Consider the following 12,272-nt stretch of genomic DNA (forward strand, 5'->3'; position numbering starts at 1 on the left):
TGAGGTACCACTTTAGCTAATGGGGCCTCCTGCTGCTGCCATGCCGCCGCCGCACGATTTCTGTTCTCATCCTGAAGCAAAGTTCTTAACCCGAGGTACTATTGCTGGGTTAGCGGAGTCTGTAACCTGAAGTGTCTGTAACCTGAAGTATCTGTAACCTGAGGTACCACTGTGCAGTATAGTATAGTATAGTATAGTATAGTATAGTATAGACCACATAATAGGGTTCCTTTGCATGAAAGAACATTTCTGCTAGCTAGTCACTTCTGCCCAATACTCCTGTTACATCTCCAGAGAAGTGACCTGATGTACGAGATCCAAGTCTCTTCATTTCTCTTTATCAGGAGTAGACAGAAGAGAGAACTGTCACAGTCACACATCTGGCCTCCTGGCAGCAGTGTCAGTCAGGGGCAGACTTTGGTCTTTCAAATTTCAGCCCTGTGTGAGGCCAAAATTTGGCACCCCCACCTCTTGCCTTCTGTTCTGCTCAATTCACAACATCATAGTTGTGATGCTCTGTGGCACCCTCTAGGCTTGGCACCCAGTGTGGAGGAACTTTAGGACCAGCGTTATATGGTCCCAGTCACCAGTCTAGCTGCTGCATTCTGGATTCAATTCCACTGATAATCTGGTCTGCTAACAAAAGTACTGTTTTCATTGTGAACCTTCGAGAACAAAGGTTGAAGAGATCCTCAAGGCTGGGTCCAAGCAGATCCATGACTAGAACATTATAATCTTTATCTTGACCATACAACCGTATGTGAGGGGTGCCAACCCTCCACCTTTGCAGAATCATGTATAGTTCGCTTTCATATAGCTGCTGGAGATGTCTGTGCCCAACCCTCTCCCTATCTGTGCTTCTCTAACTTGCCTTCTTCCATCCCTGTTTTATAAATAAACACCAAAAATTTTAATGAAATCAGGAAGTGGGTAATAGTTCCTGGAAGAGGAAGAGAGCCACTTTCAGTGATATTCAGATCCTACACAGTCAGAAATGCATGCAGCAGAAAGCATTTTGTTGGCCAAATTCTCTTGGTCAAGTCTGGTTGAATTTCACCTTTTCATAGTTCAACACATTCTTTCCCCAGTTTATATCCAAGCAATGCATTGCTGTGGTATGAAAGCCCGGGCAGTCTGGCTTCAACAAACACTCCTGAACATCCTTCTAAGGATGCAGTTCTTTCTGAGCCATTGAAATCGGCTTTTGCTGTTGCTTTTGGTAGGTAGGCCTGAGCCAATAAGGTCTATAGTAGTTTAAAGGTTGTGCTAAGAGCTGGATTCTAATATAGTCACCTTCTGATGATAACTTATTGCAGTGTAGTTGCTTTTTATGCTAGCTTGTTTTGCTTGTGTTTAAGAAGTGTTGCATGTGTGACTGGGCTATTTGTTTATGTTTTGGCAGCACATTTTTCATTAGAAATGGTGATCCACAAAACTATTTGTCACTGGAGGATTTGATTTAAAATTATTATAATCTGAAGCTTGCAAGCTGGTGGTGGGGGGAAAGCTTGCAGAGTTGACCGAAAAACTTAGGTTTGGAACTGAAAATTGCTCTCCCCTCCCATGCTTTAATGATTTACTTTTTCGCCTGGCTCACATGTGCTGCTGGTTATGCCTGGCTTTATCCTTTCAGATGTTGGGGGTAGCATCTGGTTTCAGCTGTGACATCTTCCACCTGCATGCAGTGTGGCATGCACTGGCCAGCTTCTTTGAAAGAGCCAAGAAGAGCAATGGTGCCTACAGAGCGATGCTATCTGTGCATGCATGCAGTGGCGTTGGAAGGCGGAGTGCGGTGGGTGTGGTCCGTCCTGGGTGTCATCACTGAGGGGTGTGTGTGTGTGTTTTATAAAATAGGGCTCACAACACACACACACATATATAGCTCCTGCACCCACCGCAACCCCCTTCCTATGCCACTGGTAGCTAGGTCAGGCAGCGGGCACGAGGCACCATATCGCGGGCTCTGCAGCGAGCCTGAGCCAGGTGTCTCTCATGAGGAGGAGGCAGCAGGTAGAGTGCTTACAAGGTCTGTGCTGCTTTTTCGAGCAGCATGGGGCTTGCGTCTGCCCACCGCCTCAGCCTCCCTACAGCTGAGGGGGAGGCTGCGGGGAGAGGCTCCATGCAGTGTGCCCTGCTTTGGCTCGCCCTGCCCCCATGGGCAGCCTGCCCCATCCCCCAGCTGCAGGATGCACGTGCTGCATGGGCAACCAAGCGGCTAGCTACACTGCTGCATGCAAGCTATTCCTAGGCATTCACCCTAGATTGGTGGCATTCACATATGGTACATTCTTAAGGCATCACTGGCTTGCCATTGAGGTTGATTTATTTTAACGTGTTGTTAACCCTATCCCATGCTCATTACCAGAAAAGTGTGTCTGAGCAGGCTGCAAGTGGACAGCTACTGTGGTCTGCCCAGTAAACCTGTAGTCCTCCAGATGCTTTTGATCTCCCAACTCCTGCCAGCCTCAGCCAGCATGGCCAGTGGTCAAGGATGATGGGTGTTACTACAGCAATGTCCGGGGGGGGGGGGGGAATGACACAGGTTTCCCAACCATGGCACAGCCTGTGCACAGAGGGGTTTTTTTGGGGGGGGGGCAAAGTCAGCCATCACAAGCCCAGTCTGCCTCCTCCAAGTGTGCTGTTTCCCTAGATTTGGTTAAAGCGAGAGAGGAGTGCAGAAAATGCTAGCATGTCGACTTCCCTGCCTCTATGAGTTCTCCCGTTCACTCAGTTCTTCAAGGGAGGGAGTATTCTCAGCTGGGGGGCTGGAAGGAGATGAGGGGCTTGTTATCAAGTTGATTGAAACAAATCAGTTAGCTGTAATAATTTTAAGGAGCTTCAGAATGCACAGAGGAATGAGAGCAAAGGATATTAAAACAAGGCAGGGAGAGCGAAGGCAGGCACTTTTGCCCCATAAGAACTGGATGACAATCAACAATGTATCATTATTCGATGGAGACAAAGGGCCAGTGTCCAGAGGGCAAAGGCTTGTGGTCTAATCATTTCATCTCTGTAATTTCAGACAAGCAAAGGCACATTTCTGTGGCTTGGAAGCATGCTGACTAATGCCCTGCGTGTCTCAGGAAAATGCCTTAAACGCCTTTCCAACCCTGGCAGGTTTACGCTTCATCCTCTGTTTCCATCACACACACACACACACACACACACACACACACCCCCTGCCACTGTCTCCCCCTGCCTGCCCCCACTGCCCTGGATGTCTTTGCCATAAAGAAAGAGAGAGATGAAGAAAAGCCCTCAAGACAAACCATCTTTTGTGCTTATAAAAGCTTTTATAAGACAATGGGAAAGCTAAAGCAATAGTCCTATAATTGCACTCTGGTAAGTAATCGACTTTGGTGTCAAAGGCTTTAAGCTCCTCCATGGCACAAAGGTCATAGTGGATTTTTTGGCGTAACGGAGGCAAGGGACAAGGAATACCCTCACCACTGGGGTGGAGTTTTGCTATACGGAGTGCCTCTGCTTTATTATTTCTTTGTCTGAGCATTTGCATCTCAACTTCTCGGGACAAAATCCAACTTGAGGTGACTTACAAATTGCAGTATAAATCACAATATAAACACCCACCCTCCCTCCCTCCAAGCAACAGTAAAATCAGCACCACAAAAACACAAGAAGCTGCCTTACACTGGGTGAGGCCATTGCTCCCATCTAGCTCAGTACTGTCTACACCAATCACAAGAGATTCTTCGTTTCCATGAGGTGCTCTAACTCTCATTCAGAAGACTAAACCACCTCACACTGAATTGTAAATCCCACCCCCTAATCCAAACAGCTAGGATTTTCACTACCACCCTCAACCATTTTCAGGGAGGGTGCCAAAAAATCTGGGCCAAATACTACTTGAAATATTAACCTGGTTTCATTTGGGTTAACGTATTGATGATGGAGGTGTCTGGGCTCATGAAATCATCAGATATGTCTTGGTGCCTAGACACCATCCCTCTTCATATTGATGGGACTCTCCCATCACCAATTGGAACGTACATACCCAGAACCAGCCCAAGACATTTTGCTGCCTGAGGCAAAGGACAAGATGGAACCTGCTCCATTCTATGTCCAAAAGCTGATTGGATTGGCAACTGAATCTTATTTCAATCCAGGCAATGGGACACTGTCCTCCACTGAACCTGAGGACAGTGGGGGCGGCGCTGGAAGGGAGGTGTGAACCTGTAGTGAATCGACTGTTTGGTATTTTTAATGCTGATCCGTTTACTGATTACAAAGAATGAAATGAGTCAAAATGTGGCTTGGTTTTTTTGTGGTTGTTTTTTAGCCAAGCTATCTTTTCCTCCAAGGTAAGATGTTGATTGATGGCACTTGGCAATTACAGTATCTAATGTATTTTTCTTCAAAACAAATTCTCCTTTTGATTTGCAAATGGGATCTGGAAGCAATTGAATGTACATCTGGACCCACACGATGTCCCTTTCATGGATGTGGGGGAAATGTTTATTCTTCTGACCATGGCCTTTGCCACATTTCATACTCCTTGCTGCCAAAAACCCAGAGCCATTCTGAAATTTGTGAGCAAATGTTTAAAGAAGAGGTGAGTGAAACGAGGCTTTTGGATCAAGTGACTCGCTTTAGAGTATGCGATATGATTTATTGTGCAAAATCTGCAAGGCTGCAACGATCTGCCAGGGACAGCGCGGTCCTCTACTATGTGAAGGTTTTGCCAGGCATATGAAAGTGGTGTCCTTTGGGCTTCAGAAAGGCGATTATAATGTTCCAGAAACTGGGCATCTTTGCTGCCATGTTCTACCCCTTGTCCCAGTGCTTTGCACAAGTAATGAGCAAGGGACAGTCCCAAACACACAAACAAAATCAACCCCTCACCATCATTATTTGCCCCCAAAGGTAAACAGCACCTTCAGCAGCAAATTGCCTTGGAGGTGGGGATGGAGCACAATTTCCATCAGGAATCTGGGTTGTTTTCAGAAGACAGTCCACTATTTGAAGGGTTGCCCAGTCCAATTCTGGTCTAAAGAGGAAGAACCCTATGAAGGGAGAACAATGCAGGGTGGGCCTTGATGTTGTTCATCAGCAGAACTTGGGTAGCAGACCTAGCAGGCAGGCAACACAGGTCACCTGGTCTAGCATGGCTAGAAAAGGTGATGTATATCCCTGACCACTAACCATGCTGGCTAAGACTGTTGCCAGTCAGAGACTTCTGGTCTGTCACAGATCTAGAGGGAGCGTGGATTTAATCCTTAGGGGGAAATTCATGTTTTGCAGAGAAAATGGGGGTCACGCAAAGGCACTGTGGACCCCCCCCAACCCGAAAGGATCATTTTGGGTCCTGTGCCACCAGAATCGCTCCTTTTAGGAGCGGAGAAGATCAGCAAGATTGAGACACGGATGCCAAGGAGCCATTTTCTGTCTATGAAACGAAGCCTCAGGCTCCCCAGGGATATAGCAGCAGATTTTCCAGTAAAAAGAACCTGAATTGAATTTGGATTATCATCATGAAATATGGAAACTTAATTTGGAAGATTCGGAGAACAGCAGGGTGAAAATAAAGAGGTCAACTCCGGCTGTGGGGAAAGTAAACTTGCATGATTTTCAGGCAAAACACAATTCTATTTTGATTTCCCTATTGCGGGGGTTAAGAACATTTGAGTTACTGCAGCCATCTTTTTTTTGTACATATGTTGTGTTTGAAAGACAACTGTAAACAATTAACATCGCTAGTAGGGTTACAAGAAGTTTTGTAGGTTAAATTTATCATTTGTTGCTAAAAATGAAATTTACAGTTTTTTATTTAAGATTAGGATTTAATAGTAATATTATTAAGAATAAAATGCATATTAGAGATTAATTTGGAAAACCATTAGTCGAGAAGGAGGGAAGTCTCAGGCTGAAATAGCCAAATGGTTTTATATTTTGTATACAAGATGGAAGTTTTGATGGATTTTTTTTAAAAAAATCAATAAAAATATTATATATTACATTTATTACATTATATATTATTATTATATCTATATATGACTGATGCCAGTCAGAGTCCAGCAAAATCTGGAGACCCACAAGTTGCCCATCCCTGTGTGAAGAGGGCACAGGCACTGGGTGACTGCTTTACTTTTCCTTCCCCCACCAAAGCATTCAGCATTATGTGAGCTATCCATGGAATTGAATCTTGATCCAAGGTATGTTAATACTATTGTTTTTTGTTTTATTTGTCACCCTGGAGGATTTATGGTTGAAATGGCAGGTTTTTCTTTTTTCTTTTAAGAAAATGCTATGAATGAATGAATGAATGAATGAATGAATGATATAAAGTGCTCTGTAGTTTCCTACACCCTGAAATGTTTTGTCAAAGTTCTTGCTCATTCTCCCCAGATCTCTCTGAGTGTTCCACCTGAGAAGGAGACATTTTAACTTGACATGAAAGTAGTGGCAGTCCTAACTTGTTCCCACTCTGCTGCTGCCCACATCAGAATCAGCCCACCCATGAGGCCAGGTGAGGTGCCACCTTGGGAGGGGCAGGATCCACAGGGATGGCAGATGCAGCCTCCAAGGAATGCATTACCCCCCTGCCACTGCAGCCATGCTCAGGTGCACCAGCACTACGGTGGCTGGCCTGGAGCATCACCAGTGCCAGGATGACTGAACCGCAACAAGGTGGGTTATGGGCAGGATGGTACATTGTGCTTGTGTGCCTGAGCATCGCAGTGGGGTGGGCTGCAGAGGAGGTGCTACCAGCATTCTCTTTCACTTCCCGGGCTAGCCCTGACCCTCATCCACCTTCCTCCAAGATATATATATATTTGTGTGTGTGTGTGTGTTATAAATGCCTTCTTCTAGAAGGTGGAGGATTAGGGGAAGTGTGGGAGTAGGGTGGGGAAAATGGAGGCTCCCCTAAGAATAATGTGTGAAGATATACGAGCCCACAACTCCTTAGCTACTTGCTTTCTTCCAAGAGCACCGGCTATCATCAATGATTAACTTGCTGGAAGACTTTTCAGCCTGGTCTGTTTCACAGCCAGTGTTGCCTTAAGACTCCGGTGATGAATAGCTTTCATTGTGGAGGGCTCCTTCCCAGCATGGCAGCTCTTTTCCCTGGCTTCAGCATTCCCATCTGGATATAAATCTTCTCTCCCCCTCGCTCTCTTTTCCTTACCACGCTGACTGTCCCCATCCCCCAAAACATACACACATCCACGCACACATCTGCTCTCTGCAGAGAGCTGCAAAGCCAATCAATAAATCACGTGTGCCCCGCTGATCTGGGTGATAGTCACTCAATCCATAACCAGCACACATTTTTCCTATGCCAGAGGCAGGTCAATAAAAACCATACTGTCTGTTTGAACAGACTAGCAAGCGTAGGCACATAGAGGGCTCTGGTTGTGGGTCAAGAACTCCTCGACGTCTCACCTCCTCCTAGCATTTTCTATTGAAACTTGCAGTGTGCTTAGGTATGAGATGGGTTAAAATCAGGAGACTGCTACTTCAGTGGGGTGCTGCAAAATGTTTGTTTGTTTGTTTTGCAATTCCACTCCCCTCACTGCACCCAGAAAAACATATTCATGAAGGGAAAGTTCTTTAAAAAATATGTGTGTGTGTGTGTGTACTGATTGTATTCTGCAGTGTATCTACAGAAAGCCTCAAATTATTTTCACAAGGGGCAGCAGCAAGGAAGAGAGTCTGTTTCAACTAATATGCGCCCCCCCCCCCCCGGCCTCATGGCAAATAGGATTAATGAACAAATGTACAATCCTTCCCCAGCACAATCCACAAAGTGGGGGCTATTTCTTAAATAAAAATGCAAAACATCCCCAAATGCACCCGCTCCAAAAAAAATGTCACCAAGCCACATTCTCCATAAGGAGAACTCCTTCTAGATTTCTCTCTTGTTCCAGCTGTGCTGCTTGTGTCCTGACTTGCCCCTTGCTTGCTTTGCCTGCAAGTTGCAAGTTTTAGAACAGGCGTGGGGGCCTGGGGGCCTCCAGAAATCCTTGAGCTCTTTAAGCCCCAGACAGGATGCTCAATGATCAGGGATCATGAGAGTTGTAGTCAGAGGTGCCAGACTGCCCCCAAGATTTAGGGGGTTCAGTGTGTGTTGTGTGTGTGACATCACACACACGTCATCGTGTCTGGAGAAGGCCAAGCACTCTGGAGGAGCCAGCCAGTGAAGCTGCACTGAGCTCCACTCTTGGCCTCCTTTGCACCCTCGACAGCGAGGGTTTCAACAAATATTGAAGGAGTCAGAGACACCTTGGTCCCCTTAGAGTTGGCACACCTGGTTGTAGTTCAAACAGCATCTTGAGGGCCACAATCCCTGCGTTAGACAACCTCTCTCTCTCTTCCTCCCACCCTATCCTTTTTGTTCTCTGATTCTGTAATAAACTGCAGAAGAAAGCTGCATATTTTGATCAAGGATTTATAGTGTTGGACAGAAGGAACAAACAGACAGTTTAGGCCAGTGTACAGTGTTCTTAAATAAATCATAATAAAGATCACAGAGCTGTTCCATTGCTTGTGCGTGTGTCACTTACTAAATGCACGGACTTTAGTGGAAAACATTGTGGTGAGTTGGAGTGAGGAGTGATGTGAACTGTGGATGGGATCTGCCTGACACAGTATAAATTCTTGGACCAGTAAAGGCATGATCACTATTCTATAATGCACACGTGTAAATGGACTACATCAGTGTGCAGAGCATGGATAGACATTGTGGTGCTCTGCAAATGATAGCTACTATTCCATCCTGACCTGGCCAGGCCTGATGGAAGTTGAAGTTCAAAACATCTGGAGGACACAGCGTTGGTGACCCCTAGTGTAAGAGGTCTGCTAACCATGAAGCAGTTAGTTGCCCAGAAGGGATGCCTTTTTCCTGCTTCCAACCTCTATCTCTGTGTATCACTAAGGGAATGCTTTAATTTCCCTTCAGGTGCAAAATGCCTAAACTGAGCATGTTGGTTGGCTGGACGTCTACAAACCATTTACTGTTTCCTTGAGTGCAATGGGAAGTGTTGCTCCAGAAAATACTTCTGCAGCTCACACCTTACAGGATGGCAAAAGGCAAATGAGAAATCTATATGTGCGTCCCACACTCCTTCCCCACCATCAGCCTGGGCAGCTTGCCTGCACACCCATTAAGCACTCCAAGAAGCAGCGAACTCCAATGAGATGGAGAGTTTGAAACTTCAGTGTGCTCAGTAACAAAGAGATCTGTGTACACAAACACGCCTGCGGTGCTGCGGGAACAACATGCACCTTGTCTTGGGGTGGCGTTTGCAAATTCTCTTTGGTATTTCAGTTGACAGTGCAAATTGGGGAATTTATAAAAGATGATGTGTTAAGATCGAAATGCAAAGAATTTTGAGGTCAGTAATTGTGTATACAAGGAAATAGTGTGCCGGTGTGGTTTCTGTCTGCTTTGCTAATGAAACAGCGAACCACTTTGGGTTTCAGTGTACACAGGCAGATTAGAATCTTGGTTGCATTGGTTTAAACTCTGAGGAACTCCACAGAACAGAGCTTTTTGAGACAGATTCTACGCCTTCCCATGTTACAGTTCCATTAAACTGCAACCCTAAGCACACTTTCTAGGGAATGAATCCCATTAGGGTCTGTGGAATTCACTCACTTCCTTCAGTCGAGTCAACTTTCTTAGGATTGCATCCTAAAACTGTTATTTGGAAATCAAAAGGACAGAAATCCCTGTCCTTCATCTTCCAAACCAGAGCCAAAGCAGATGTATAATCTTAAATTTCAAATTTGTACGGAGACACATTCAACAAGATAAATTTCTCAAGACTTGTGTGCAGAAATAATCCCCACATCACAGTTAAAATGCTGAAATCTAATATTTGGATTTAAGGCAGACTTCCTCAATCTGATGGCTCACAGATGTTTGCTCCATAACTACCATCAGTCTCAGACAGTATGGCTAATGGTCAGGGATGATGGGACTTGTAGTCCAGCACCATCTGGAGGGCACCAAGTTTGGGAAGGCTGATGGAAGGGTATGATATTTGACTTCAAAGATCATTTTTTCCAGTTCTCAGTGTGAAATTCAACATTGTGTGCAAGAGGGAGAAAGAGAGAGAGCTCTCACATTTTTAGTGGCACTGCTTGAGCCACAGAGATAAAAGCTAATATTGAAACAGGGCTTATCCTTTCCTCCGTGCTTTCCAGGCATGGTCAAAGCTTCAAAGCCCCATGTCTGAGCACCTTTTTAAACTTTTTTTTACTTTTGCTCCTGCACTTTCCCCAAGAAAACACACTGTTTAAAGTTGACCTAGAGCAAACAGCAATCCATGGAAAACCCAAATTGCCATTTGCTGCACGTCAGCTTTAAAGAATGGGTTTCCACGGGGAAGGTTGGGGGGGGGAGGATGCTTGGACACAGAACTTTAAAACACAGTCCTGTGCCTGGAAAGAGAAGGCAAAAGGCAAGTGGGAATAAGCCCTCGCAACGTGCCAAATAGGCAGTTTTCATCATAGCATCAAAATAGGAAGCTTGGTGAAAACTGCACAATCTATATGGTGAATCACCCAAAACAGCTGTTGCAGTTTCAAGCTGGTGCCAGTGTGGAGACTTTATTTTATTTTTTACTTTTTTAAAAAAACAACAACCCCCCGCACATACAATTTTAAGTCCTTTTATATGTGCATATGGGGACGTGGGTGGCGCTGTGGGTAAAACCTCAGTGCCTAGGACTTGCTGATCGTATGGTTCGGAGGTTCGAATCCCTGCGGTGGGGTGAGCTCCCGTCTTTCGGTCCCAGCTCCTGCCCACCTAGCAGTTCGAAAGCACCCTTAAGTGCAAGTAGATAAACAGGTACCGCTTTATAGAGGGAAGGTAAACGGCGTTTCCGTGTGCTGCGTTGGTGCTGGCTCGCCAGAGCAGCTTCGTCACGCTGGCCACGTGACCCGGAAGTTTCTTTGGACAGCGCTGGCTCCCGGCCTCTTAAGTGAGATGAGCGCACAACCCTAGAGTCTGTCAAGACTGGCCCGTACGGGCAGGGGTACCTTTACCTTATATGTGCATACAACAAATACACGGGAAACAACTCCCCTTTCCAATAATATGTAGGCTCATCAATTCTTATTCTATTACATTTTGGAAGACTGACAGTCCACTCCATTTCCTGTATTTTACAAGCAATTTCCCCAAATGTAATGCATTTTTAAATTATTTCTACTAATAGATGCATTCTGGTACACTTTTTTTTAATGGGAGAACTAATTGCATCACATATTGTGAAAATTTTGAAGATCAGTGGCATTTCAGTTCATGCATCGATTTGGAAAGCGTGAATTTGTAGGATTGCAAATATAAACTGAACCATTTCCCTCCCATCCCTAACAGGCAACTAAGACATCCATTAGCACCCCAGGAAGTCAGAATAAAAAAAGGAAGAATGAATAACAAGAAGGAGCCAGCTATAAACCCACTTCTGCAAAGCTGGGCTAAAATAGCTTTCTGTTGTTCACCAGAATGAACAAAGTGCTGTAAAATGGATACCGCATGCCTTGGCCATAACCAGATCTAAGGCTGATAAGCTTGGAAGAAAACATGTTGCAGCAATCAGGGTGTTGGCTCAGGTCAGAGCAGACCCAAAAGAGATCAGTCATACCAGTGAACTCACCCAGGGTAGTTTGATTCTGCAGATGCAACCTCAAGATGATTTGGTACAGCAAAAGCATCCATCAAAGGATTTAGTGAATGAGGTCGGGAGCAAGAGGAAGGTGTTTCTCTACAATCATAGCAGTGGAGATTTTGCAAGATCCCAGAGCTGCTGTTTCTAAACATCCACCTAATCAATCTCTCTAGCTTTCATGGTTTCATAGAACCCAGGCCTGGCAAGCTTAGTCTAGTAGGAAACGGTAGGCTGAGAAAATGAGCTTTGCTCTTCTAATTAGGATAAACTGCAAACATATCTGCGTAGTTCCTTGTGAATCAGGGCTTATCTGTGCTTGAAACTGATTCCTGTTCAGAGGCCCAGGGTCAGCTCCCAGCACCCTCGGGCAGCTGCTGATGCTTTAGCCTCCTGGCATGGCTCAACAGCTGGGGCTCCTGACTTGAGACTGCTTTCTCTCTCTTTCCCACCTCCCCAGGTATTGTACATAAGCCCTGTGCCTGGCGAGAGAGGCAGCCCAAGGCTCTTAGCCAAGGGTGAGCACTCAGGGCACAACTTGCTGGCCAATATGATGTCAGCTGAGTGTGAGATGGAGCAGAATGCCGTGCTTGAGAAGAAGGAGAGTGCATCCACTGGTTGGCTGCAAACACTTGAGTC

At 45.5% G+C, this 12,272-nt stretch overlaps 1 long non-coding RNA gene across 1 annotated transcript in view; it reads right to left on the bottom strand.

Annotated features, from left to right (window-relative positions):
• Positions 1 to 4,759: 4,759 nt before the first annotated feature.
• Positions 4,760 to 12,272, bottom strand: part of LOC310825462 — a 369,060-nt gene continuing 361,547 nt past the window's right edge. The window contains exon 3 of the long non-coding RNA XR_014555336.1: positions 4,760 to 4,772. This is a non-coding gene — a long non-coding RNA (uncharacterized lncRNA). The remainder of the gene's footprint in view (positions 4,773 to 12,272) is intronic.

The sequence above is a fragment of the Podarcis gaigeae genome (genome assembly GCF_964106915.1).
Source record: "Podarcis gaigeae genome assembly, chromosome: 1".
NCBI classification, from domain to species: Eukaryota; Metazoa; Chordata; class Lepidosauria; order Squamata; family Lacertidae; genus Podarcis; species Podarcis gaigeae.